Raw genomic sequence first — 14,263 nt, forward strand, 5'->3', positions numbered from 1 at the left:
GGAGTAGGAGGAGGAGTATGGAACAGGCAGCACCCTCAAATCTTCAGAAGTATGAGATGAACCCCAAAAACTTGGAAAGGTGGATCTCACACGTACCGACACAGACTATCACGCAATTTAATTGATCCCCAAAGGTTTCAATTGAATAGCGGAATAGAAAATATGATCAAAAAGAAAGTGTATGTATCTCACACGTACACCACCACACTAGGCCCCAATTACTATTGTTTGTACCCCTAAAAGGATGGATGAGGAGTAGGAGGAGGAGTATGGAACAGGCAGCACCCTCAAATCTTCAGAAGTATGAGATGAACCCCAAAAACTTGGAAAGGTGGATCTCACACGTACCGACACAGACTATCACGCAATTTAATCGATCCCCATAGGTTTTAATTGAATAGCGGAATAGAAAATATGATCAAAAAAAAAAGTGTATGTATCTCACACGTACACCACCACACTAGGCCCCAATTACTATTGTTTGTACCCCTAAAAGGATGGATGAGGAGTAGGAGGAGGAGTATGGAACAGGCAGCACCCTCAAATCTTCAGAAGTATGAGATTGTGTTCACTGTACCCCACAAAGATTGTGTTCACTGCACCCCACAAAGATTGTGTTCACTGTACCCCACAAAGATTGTGTTCACTGCACCCTAAAAGGATTTTGTTCACTGCACCCCAAAAAGGATGTTGTTCACTGCACCCCAAAAAGGATTTTGTTCACTACACCCCAAAAAGGATGTTGTTCACTGCACCCCAAAAAGATTGTGTTCACTGCACCCCACAAAGATTGTGTTCACTGCACCCCACAAAGGATTTTGTTCACTGCACCCCAAAAAGATTGTGTTCACTGCACCCCAAAAAGGATGTTGTTCACTGCACCCCAAAAAGGATTTTGTTCACTGCACCCCACAAAGATTGTGTTCACTGCACCCCACAAAGGATTTTGTTCACTGCACCCCAAAAAGATTGTGTTCACTGCACCCCAAAAATGATTTTGTTCACTGCACCCCACAAAGATTGTGTTCACTGCACCCTAAAAGGATGTTGTTCACTGCACCCCAAAAAGGATGTTGTTCACTGCACCCCAAAAAGATTGTGTTCACTGCACCCCACAAAGATTGTGTTCACTGCACCCCACAAAGGATTTTGTTCACTGCACCCCAAAAAGATTGTGTTCACTGCACCCAAAAATTATTTTGTTCACTGCACCCCACAAAGATTGTGTTCACTGCACCCTAAAAGGATTTTGTTCACTGCACCCCAAAAAGATTGTGTTACTGTACCCCCCAAAGATTGTGTTCACTGCACCCCACAAAGATTCTGTTCACTGTACCCCACAAAGATTGTGTTCACTGCACCCTAAAAGGATGTTGTTCACTGCACCCCACAAAGATTGTGTTCACTGCACCCTAAAAGGATGTTGTTCACTGCACCCCAAAAAGATTGTGTTCACTGCACCCCACAAAGATTGTGTTCACTGCACCCCACAAAGGATTTTGTTCACTGCACCCCAAAAAGATTGTGTTCACTGCACCCCAAAAAGGATGTTGTTCACTGCACCCCAAAAAGATTGTGTTCACTGCACCCCACAAAGATTGTGTTCACTGCACCCTACAAAGGATTTTGTTCACTGCACCCCAAAAAGATTGTGTTCACTGCACCCCAAAAAGGATGTTGTTCACTACACCCCAAAAAGGATTTTGTTCACTGCACCCCAAAAAGATTGTGTTCACTGCACCCCACAAAGATTGTGTTCACTGCACCCCACAAAGGATTTTGTTCACTGCACCCCAAAAAGATTGTATTCACTGCACCCCAAAAAGGATGTTGTTCACTGCACCCCAAAAAGGATTTTGTTCACTGCACCCCAAAAAGATTGTGTTCACTGCACCCTAAAAGGATTTTGTTCACTGCACCCCAAAAAGATTGTGTTCACTGCAGCCCACACACAGAAAAATGGATGTGGATCACTGACACCTGCCTATCTCCTATCCCACACCACACAGCAATATCGATTGTAGTTTGTAGAACACAGTTTCCCTAAAATTCAGCAGCAGCCTCTCCCTAACTGGATTGAGAAGAGATTGTAGATCAGGATTGAGTGCAGACCCCACCCCACACAGCAATATCGATTGTAGTTTGTAGAAGACACTGACCCTATAATTCAGCAGACTCTATCCCTAAAATGCCTACAACTCGCCCTGCCTAAACACTCCGACCTGTCCCTCAATTCTATCCGGACACAAATGGTTTTTTCCTGCCTGTCTTTCCCTAATCAGCAGCCAGCACGTTGATGTGTGCTCTGTCCCTGATCTAAACAGCAGAATGACGCCGCTGCGGCTGCCTGGAACTTATAAAGACTTGGTCACATGCTTCAGACGGCCAATCACAGCTACTGAGACATTTGCAGGCATGGCTGGGATGGCTTAAGGCACACCAGTTAAACGATTGTTGATTGGCTGTTGAAAGCCCGCCATGAAAAGAGCGCCAAAACATGCAAAACCCGGAAATAAAACGACCGAACACGGATTTTTACCCGAATATACAGTAAAGTGTCCGTGTCCGTGTTCGGGTAACAAAAATCCAATTATTCGGTACGAACACAAATAATACAGTCCGTGTTCGCTCAACACTACTTGTTACATAGTGGCTGTATATTCACTTGTTTCATACTGGCTGCATATTCACTTGTTTCATACAGGCTGTATATTCACTTGTTTCATACAGGTTGTATATTCACTTGTTTCATACAGGCTGTATATTCACTTGTTACATACAGGCTGTATATTCACTTGTTTCATACTGGCTGTATATTCACTTGTTACATACAGGCTGTATATTCACTTGTTTCATACAGGCTGTATATTCACTTGTTTCATACAGGCTATATATTCACTTGTTACATACAGGCTGTATATTCACTTGTTTCATACTGGCTGTATATTCACTTGTTACATACTGGCTGTATATTCACTTGTTTCATACAGGCTGTATATTCACTTCTTACATACAGGCTGTATATTCACTTGTTACATACAGGCTGTATATTCACTTGTTACATACAGGCTGTATATTCACTTGTTACATACTGGCTGTATATTCACTTGTTTCATACTGGCTGTATATTCACTTGTTACATACAGGCTGTATATTCACTTGTTACATACAGGCTGTATATTCACTTGTTTCATACAGGCTGTATATTCACTTGTTACATACAGGTTGTATATTCACTTGTTACATACAGGCTGTATATTCACTTGTTTCATACAGGCTATATATTCACTTGTTTCATACTGGCTGTATATTCACTTGTTTCATACTGGCTGTATATTCACTTGTTACATACTGGCTGTATATTCACTTGTTTCATACTGGCTGTATATTCACTTGTTTCATACAGGCTGTATATTCACTTGTTTCATACAGGTTGTATATTCACTTGTTTCATACAGGCTGTATATTCACTTGTTACATACAGGCTGTATATTCACTTGTTTCATACTGGCTGTATATTCACTTGTTACATACAGGCTGTATATTCACTTGTTACATACTGGCTGTATATTCACTTGTTTCATACTGGCTGTATATTCACTTGTTTCATACAGGCTGTATATTCACTTGTTACATACAGGCTGTATATTCACTTGTTTCATACTGGCTGTATATTCACTTGTTACATACAGGCTGTATATTCACTTGTTTCATACAGGCTGTATATTCACTTGTTACATACAGGCTGTATATTCACTTGTTACATACAGGCTGTATATTCACTTGTTTCTTACAGGCTGTATATTCACTTGTTACATACAGGCTGTATATTCACTTGTTACATACAGGCTGTATATTCACTTGTTACATACAGGCTGTATATTCACTTGTTACATACTGGCTGTATATTCACTTGTTTCATACTGGCTGTATATTCACTTGTTACATACAGGCTGTATATTCACTTGTTACATACTGGCTGTATATTCACTTGTTTCATACTGGCTGTATATTCACTTGTTACATACAGGCTGTATATTCACTTGTTTCATACAGGCTGTATATTCACTTGTTACATACAGGCTGTATATTCACTTGTTACATACAGGCTGTATATTCACTTGTTTCATACAGGCTGTATATATACACTTGTTACATACAGGCTGTATATTCACTTGTTTCATACAGGCTGTATATTCACTTGTTACATACAGGCTGTATATTCACTTGTTACATACAGGCTGTATATTCACTTGTTTCATACAGGCTGTATATTCACTTGTTACATACTGGCTGTATATTCACTTGTTACATACAGGCTGTATATTCACTTGTTACATACAGGCTGTATATTCACTTGTTACATACAGGCTGTATATTCACTTGTTACATACAGGCTGTATATTCACTTGTTTCATACTGGCTATATATTCACTTGTTTCATACTGGCTGTATATTCACTTGTTTCATACAGGCTGTATATTCACTTGTTTCATACTGGCTGTATATTCACTTGTTACATACAGGCTGTATATTCACTTGTTTCATACAGGCTGTATATTCACTTGTTTCATACTGGCTGTATATTCACTTGTTACATACAGGCTGTATATTCACTTGTTACATACAGGCTGTATATTCACTTGTTACATACAGGCTGTATATTCACTTGTTACATACAGGCTGTATATTCACTTGTTACATACAGGCTGTATATTCACTTGTTTCATACAGGCTGTATATTCACTTGTTACATACTGGCTGTATATTCACTTGTTTCATACAGGCTGTATATTCACTTGTTTCATACAGGCTGTATATTCACTTGTTTCATACAGGCTGTATATTCACTTGTTACATACTGGCTGTATATTCACTTGTTTCATACAGGCTGTATATTCACTTGTTACATACAGGCTGTATATTCACTTGTTTCATACAGGCTGTATATTCACTTGTTACATACAGGCTGTATATTCACTTGTTACATACAGGCTGTATATTCACTTGTTTCATACTGGCTGTATATTCACTTGTTACATACTGGCTGTATATTCACTTGTTACATACAGGCTGTATATTCACTTGTTACATACAGGCTGTATATTCACTTGTTTCATACTGGCTGTATATTCACTTGTTACATACAGGCTGTATATTCACTTGTTACATACAGGCTGTATATTCACTTGTTTCATACTGGCTGTATATTCACTTGTTACATACAGGCTGTATATTCACTTGTTACATACTGGCTGTATATTCACTTGTTACATACAGGCTGTATATTCACTTGTTACATACAGGCTGTATATTCACTTGTTTCATACTGGCTGTATATTCACTTGTTACATACAGGCTGTATATTCACTTGTTACATACAGGCTGTATATTCACTTGTTACATACTGGCTGTATATTCACTTGTTACATACAGGCTGTATATTCACTTGTTTCATACAGGCTGTATATTCACTTGTTACATACAGGCTGTATATTCACTTGTTTCATACTGGCTGTATATTCACTTGTTACATACAGGCTGTATATTCACTTGTTTCATACTGGCTGTATATTCACTTGTTTCATACTGGCTGTATATTCACTTGTTACATACTGGCTGTATATTCACTTGTTACATACAGGCTGTATATTCACTTGTTACATACAGGCTGTATATTCACTTGTTTCATACTGGCTGTATATTCACTTGTTAAATACAGGCTGTATATTCACTTGTTTCATACTGGCTGTATATTCACTTGTTTCATACAGGCTGTATATTCACTTGTTTCATACTGGCTGTATATTCACTTGTTACATACAGGCTGTATATTCACTTGTTACATACAGGCTGTATATTCACTTGTTTCATACTGGCTGTATATTCACTTGTTACATACAGGCTGTATATTCACTTGTTACATACTGGCTGTATATTCACTTGTTTCATACTGGCTGTATATTCACTTGTTACATACAGGCTGTATATTCACTTGTTTCATACAGGCTGTATATTCACTTGTTTCATACAGGCTGTATATTCACTTGTTACATACAGGCTGTATATTCACTTGTTTCATACAGGCTGTATATTCACTTGTTTCATACTGGCTGTATATTCACTTGTTACATACAGGCTGTATATTCACTTGACATATTATTTATATACTGTGTGTGTATATATAATCGATATACTGTGTGTGTATATATATATATTATCATCTATATACTGTGTGTGTATATATATTATGTATATACTGTGTGTGTATATACTGTGTGTGTCAATATATTATATATATAATGTGAGTATATATTATGTATATACTGTGTGTGTATATATAGATATTATGTATATACTGTGTGTGTGTATATATATTATGTATATACTGTGTGTTTAAATATATTATGTCTATATTTTGTGTGTGTGTATATATATATATAATGTATATACTGTGTATATACTGTGTATATACTGTGTGTGTGTATATACTGTGTGTGTGTGTGTGTATTATATATATTATGCATAAACTGTGTGTGTATATTATGTATATACTGTGTGTATATTATTTATATACTGTGTATATATATATATATATATATATATATTATGTATATACTGTGTGTGTATATACATTGTGTGTGTGTATATACTGTTTGTGTATATATTATGTATATACTGTGTGTATATATATATATATTTAGGATTTATACTGTATATCACGATTATACATAATTTAAGGTTTAATAAATATATATGTTATTATACAGGATATTAGGATTTATATGTATATATATATATATCTTTATTTGCATACAGGAAATATATTCTTATTATATGGGATTTATATACATATTACACAGGATTTATAAATTCTAAATAATAATATATATATTATGTGAATACACTGCACAGTTTTTTTTACATTATAAGCAATCTTGTAATATTTGTATATATACTATATTTGTTATATACTATATATGTACATGGTGTTGTATTTGAGGGGATATATAGTCCACACAGCCCATTATTTATCTATATTTTTACACAGAAAACCTTCCCGCCATTTTATCCCCCTCTAGAGACATGTGTAATAGCTTTTTCCTCTGTAAAATGGCGGCCTCCTGCCGGAGCCTCAGCAGGGACAGTTTTGTTCTCTAGTGTCAGGAATTCTTCCTTATTACAGGCTATGCATTCTGTCATCGACAAAATGGCCGCGGCCGGCCGGAGCCCTGTTACAGGACAAATCGTCCTCTAGTGTTGGAGGAGGTGCATACAAAAAGCGGAGGATGCTGGGACAGGAAGTATTCTTTATGGAGACGTGAAAGGGAGAGGATGGAGGGCAGAGAGCGATCTGATGATAATCTTTATTATATGAGAGATTAGACAGGAAATATACAGTATGGAGGATAGAGGAGAGTGAGGGAGAGACACAGCGACCTTCTATAGGAGTTTATTATAGAGGATGGAGGAGATACAGAGCGGATTACTATAGAGATACAGAGCGGATAGAGGATTACTATAGAGATACAGAGCGGATAGAGGATTACTATAGAGATACAGAGCGGATAGAGGATTACTATAGAGATACAGAGCGGATAGAGGATTACTATGGAGATACAGAGCGGATTACTATAGAGATACAGAGCGGATAGAGGATTACTATAGAGATACAGAGCGGATAGAGGATAACTATAGAGATACAGAGCGGATAGAGGATTACTATAGAGATACAGAGCGGATAGAGGATTACTATAGAGATACAGAGCAGATAGAGGATTACTATGGAGATACAGAGCGGATAGACGATTACTATGGAGATACAGAGCAGATAGAGGATTACTATGGAGATACAGAGCGGATAGAGGATTACTATGGAGATACAGAGCGGATAGAGGATTACTATAGAGATACAGAGCAGATAGAGGATTACTATAGAGATACAGAGCAGATAGAGGATTACTATGGAGATACAGAGCAGATAGAGGATTACTATAGAGATACAGAGCGGATAGAGGATTACTATAGAGATACAGAGCTGATAGAGGATTACTATGGAGATACAGAGCGGATAGACGATTACTATAGAGATATAGAGCAGATAGAGGATTACTATAGAGATACAGAACGGATAGAGGATTATTATAGAGATACAGAGCGGATAGAGGATTATTATAGAGATACAGAGCAGATAGAGGATTACTATAGAGATACAGAGCGGATAGAGGATTACTATAGAGATACAGAGCTGATAGAGGATTACTATGGAGATACAGAGCGGATAGAGGATTATTTTAGAGATACAGAGCGGATAGAGGATTACTATAGAGATACAGAGCGGATAGAGGATTACTATAGAGATACAGAGCGGATAGAGGATTACTATAGAGATACAGAACGGATAGAGGATTATTATAGAGATACAGAGCGGATAGAGGATTACTATAGAGATACAGAGCGGATAGAGGATTACTATAGAGATACAGAGCGGATAGAGGATTACTATGGAGATACAGAGCGGATAGAGGATTACTATAGAGATACAGAGCGGATAGACGATTACTATAGAGATACAGAACGGATAGAGGATTACTATAGAGATACAGAGCGGATAGAGGATTACTATAGAGATACAGAGCGGATAGACGATTACTATAGAGATACAGAGCAGATAGAGGATTACTATAGAGATACAGAACGGATAGAGAATTACTATAGAGATACAGAGCGGATAGAGGATTACTATAGAGATACAGAGCGGATAGAGGATTACTATAGAGATACAGAGCGGATAGAGGATTACTATAGAGATACAGAGCGGATAGAGGATTACTATGGAGATACAGAGCGGATAGAGGATTACTATAGAGATACAGAGCGGATAGAGGATTACTATAGAGATACAGAGCGGATAGAGGATTACTATAGAGATACAGAACGGATAGAGGATTATTATAGAGATACAGAGCGGATAGAGGATTACTATAGAGATACAGAGCGGATAGAGGATTACTATAGAGATACAGAGCGGATAGAGGATTACTATGGAGATACAGAGCGGATAGACGATTACTATAGAGATACAGAGCGGATAGACGATTACTATAGAGATACAGAACGGATAGAGGATTACTATAGAGATACAGAGCGGATAAAGGATTACTATAGAGATACAGAGCGGATAGAGGATTATTATAGAGATACAGAGCGGATAGAGGATTACTATAGAGATACAGAGCGGATAGAGGATTACTATAGAGATACAGAGCAGATAGAGGATTACTATGGAGATACAGAGCGGATAGAGGATTACTATAGAGATACAGAGCGGATAGAGGATTACTATAGAGATACAGAGCGGATAGAGGATTACTATGGAGATACAGAGCGGATAGAGGATTACTATGGAGATACAGAGCGGATAGAGGATTACTATAGAGATACAGAGCGGATAGAGGATTACTATAGAGATACAGAGCGGATAGAGGATTACTATGGAGATACAGAGCGGATAGAGGATTACTATGGAGATACAGAACGGATAGAGAATTACTATAGAGATACAGAGCGGATAGAGGATTACTATAGAGATACAGAGCGGATAGAGGATTACTATAGAGATACAGAGCGGATAGAGGATTACTATAGAGATACAGAGCGGATAGAGGATTACTATGGAGATACAGAGCGGATAGAGGATTACTATAGAGATACAGAGCGGATAAAGGATTACTATAGAGATACAGAGCGGATAGAGGATTATTATAGAGATACAGAGCGGATAGAGGATTACTATAGAGATACAGAGCGGATAGAGGATTACTATAGAGATACAGAGCAGATAGAGGATTACTATGGAGATACAGAGCGGATAGAGGATTACTATAGAGATACAGAGCGGATAGAGGATTACTATAGAGATACAGAGCGGATAGAGGATTACTATGGAGATACAGAGCGGATAGAGGATTACTATGGAGATACAGAGCGGATAGAGGATTACTATAGAGATACAGAGCGGATAGAGGATTACTATAGAGATACAGAGCGGATAGAGGATTACTATGGAGATACAGAGCGGATAGAGGATTACTATGGAGATACAGAACGGATAGAGAATTACTATAGAGATACAGAGCGGATAGAGGATTACTATAGAGATACAGAGCGGATAGAGGATTACTATAGAGATACAGAGCGGATAGAGGATTACTATAGAGATACAGAGCGGATAGAGGATTACTATGGAGATACAGAGCGGATAGAGGATTACTATAGAGATACAGAGCGGATAGAGGATTACTATAGAGATACAGAGCGGATAGAGGATTACTATAGAGATACAGAGCGGATAGAGGATTACTATGGAGATACAGAGCGGATAGAGGATTACTATAGAGATACAGAGCGGATAGAGGATTACTATAGAGATACAGAGCGGATAGAGGATTACTATAGAGATACAGAACGGATAGAGGATTATTATAGAGATACAGAGCGGATAGAGGATTACTATAGAGATACAGAGCGGATAGAGGATTACTATAGAGATACAGAGCGGATAGAGGATTACTATGGAGATACAGAGCGGATAGAGGATTACTATAGAGATACAGAGCGGATAGACGATTACTATAGAGATACAGAACGGATAGAGGATTACTATAGAGATACAGAGCGGATAAAGGATTACTATAGAGATACAGAGCGGATAGAGGATTATTATAGAGATACAGAGCGGATAGAGGATTACTATAGAGATACAGAGCGGATAGAGGATTACTATAGAGATACAGAGCAGATAGAGGATTACTATGGAGATACAGAGCGGATAGAGGATTACTATAGAGATACAGAGCGGATAGAGGATTACTATAGAGATACAGAGCGGATAGAGGATTACTATGGAGATACAGAGCGGATAGAGGATTACTATGGAGATACAGAGCGGATAGAGGATTACTATAGAGATACAGAGCGGATAGAGGATTACTATAGAGATACAGAGCGGATAGAGGATTACTATGGAGATACAGAGCGGATAGAGGATTACTATGGAGATACAGAGCGGATAGAGGATTACTATAGAGATACAGAGCGGATAGAGGATTACCATAGAGAGAGACACGAGGAGGAGAGCTGAGATAGGATTGTATCATACATAAAGGAAGTTTATTTATGGGGAGTCCTCCGGGATTTTATTTATGGAGGGGTCCTCATGAAGTTTTATGGAGGGGTTTTCATAAAGTTCATTTATGGAGGGGGTGCATATAAATTTTATTTATGGGGATTCTCATGAAATTCTTTTATGGATGGCTGTAGTAATGTCACTGGTCCCCCCCAAAAGTGTTAAACATGTCAGTTAGGTGTCTGATCTGTCTGCCACAATCCCACAAAAAATCGCAGATCGCCACCATCACTAGTAAAAATAAAAATGACAAATCTTTCCCTTAGTAAACGCGATAACTTTTGTGCAAACCAATCAAAATATGCTTATTCCATTTTTATTTATTTATTTATTATTTTTTACCAAAAATATGTAGCAGAAAACAAGTTAGCCTAAAAAATTGATTTTTTTTTTTTGAAAATGTTATACAGCAGAATGTGAAATTAATTTATTTTTTTTTTTTCAAAATTGTCGCTCTTTTTTTTTTTTTATAGCGCAAAAAAATAAAAATTGCACAGGTGATCAAATACCACCAAAAGAAAGCTCTGTTTGTGGGAAAAAAGGACGTCAATTTCGTTTTTTTTGGTACAGCGTCGCACGACCGCGCAATTGTCTGTTAAAGTAACGCAGCGCTGAATTGCAAAATAAGGCCTGGTCAGAAAGGGGGGAAATCCCTCCGGTCTGAAAGTGGTTAAATTAGTGTAAATTTCCGTATTATTATAGTTGTTTTCCCCCATGAAATGTGTTTTGCGTCCAATTACTTTCCCTAATTTGTTTCTCACTTTAAATGATATAATTTGGTATGGAAAGTTTGATGTATGACTCCTCCCTTTTGTGATCCAGAAAACTGTTCAACTGTTCATACCCTATATTATTATAATAATAATAATAATAATAATAATAATAAAGTGTATATGTGTGGTGTATGTATGTGTATGTATGTATTTATATATATATATATATATATATATATATATATATATATATATATATATATATATGGGGTACTTTAACGTAGTGGTGGGCTTGAGCACTATATGACCATATGGTGGGACCAAATCCCCATTTTTATTTATGGATTGTCTTCAAATTTGGTAGTAAGTTCTTTTGCATGTGTGCGCTACTCTTTTTTAATATACATGTCTTTTGGTTCATAGCTGCACCAGCTTTAGAAATACATGGGTATGCTCCCCCAAATTTTTTGCTTGTTTATTATGTATTCGGTCTGACCAGACTACCGAGGTTGAGCAACCCTCACCCACCCCCCACACACACCTGTACTCTATCAGTGTCCACCATCAAGTGGATATAGGAGGAGTCCCCTGTAGTGCATTTGCACATCTTTCCCAGCAAGGAGTATTATCTCCAAGGGTTAGAAAGGCTGGATTCATCTCTTTTTCATGGATAGTGTAGGACCCACTGATAATGGGGTACTTTGACGTAGTGGTGGGCTTGAGCACTATATGGCCATATGGTGGGACCAAATCCCCATTTTTATTTATGGATTGTCTTCAAATTTGGTAGTAATTTCTTTTGCATGTGTGCGCTACTCTTTTTTAATATACATGTCTTTTGGTTCATAGCTGCACCAGCTTTAGAAATACATGGGTATGCTCCCCCAAATTTTTTGCTTGTTTAATATATATATATATATATATACACACACACACGTGTATCCAATTGTTGCAAATATCCTTTATTTCTGATCTTCATGCATATCAGTAGACATATATTTACAAGTGACTGCAGAGTTTGGGGGATGCATTTGTCCTTCATCAAGCTGAATGTGTAGCACTAAGTGGCGGTTCACACTGATGCGATGACAGACATATGATTCGGAGCGCTCTGCTCCTAAAATCACACGCAATGTCTGTGCAGTGAGAGTTCAGCCGTACAGTTTGTACGGCTGAACCCTTTTTCTTGTCTGCAGCAGAATCAGATCGCATGGTGGTTCACACCAGTGCGATCCTATCTCTGTGCGAACTGTCAGATCGCACTGCGATATATGCAATCTGATCTGCGGGTGTTGTTAACTGTGAATTGACACCCCCAGAGTCTCGCATATGGCAGTGTGAACTGCCTGTGCTGCGGAAGCACGCAGTATATCCGCAGTGTTCCCGCATCACAATAGTGTGACCCGACACTGAGCCTCAGTACAATCTTTTATCTCTATTCCCCCCAGTGGGTCCGGCCTCACTACAGAGGTGTGTGTCATCTTAATCACAATTTCTAATCAAATCCAATTTTTAACCAATTATTTTCCAACCACCTTTAAACGGTCAACAAATTTCCACACCTTTACAGAATAACCCCCCGCACCCCCCAACCAAAAGCTTACTGCAATAATTTTTTACTAATCTTCTATATCAAAAGCACATCATTGTTTCATATTATTAGTTTTTATTAGGCGTGTAGATTGGGCCTCACAAAACCAAGATTACCCAGCCCCCACACATAAATGTTGGCAATAGCAGACTCATGACAAAAAAAAAAAAAAGTTTAATAATCTCTCTCTCTCTCTCTCTCTCTCTCTCTCTCTCTCTCTCTCTCTCTCTCTCTATATATATATATATATATATGTGTGTGTGTGTATATATAATTAGTATGCATTTTGATGAAATTGGACACAAAAGTATTTTTTTTTTTTTTTTCACTTAGTAAATCAAACGATGATAAAATATATATTTCTGCACAGTTATATTCTCTATGTTCAGAAGTTGGTGTCCTGTGGGTGTATAACATTGAAATTTATCCTTCCATGGCATGGCAGATCTCCAACAAACATTGCAGTTGCCAAAAAAAAGTGCCTTTTGTTGTATAAACTCGATTAGTATACATTTTTTTTTTTTTTTGGTATTTGTAAGAATAAAACCAAAAGTTGAAATGCACCAAAATGCCAATGCATGTCGGTAGGAGGGATAAATGGATAAGGGTGAGAATTGCGTGCGTGATATATATATATATATATATATATATATATATATATATATACATATATATATATATATATATATTTTGTTTAGAATAGGTTAACCCGTATCCGGATAACAGATCCTCATCCCTGTTTCATGTATTAAAGAAAATGGAGATTCCACT

The sequence above is a fragment of the Pelophylax lessonae genome (assembly GCF_965119305.1).
Source record: "Pelophylax lessonae genome assembly, chromosome: 3".
NCBI classification, from domain to species: domain Eukaryota; kingdom Metazoa; phylum Chordata; class Amphibia; order Anura; family Ranidae; genus Pelophylax; species Pelophylax lessonae.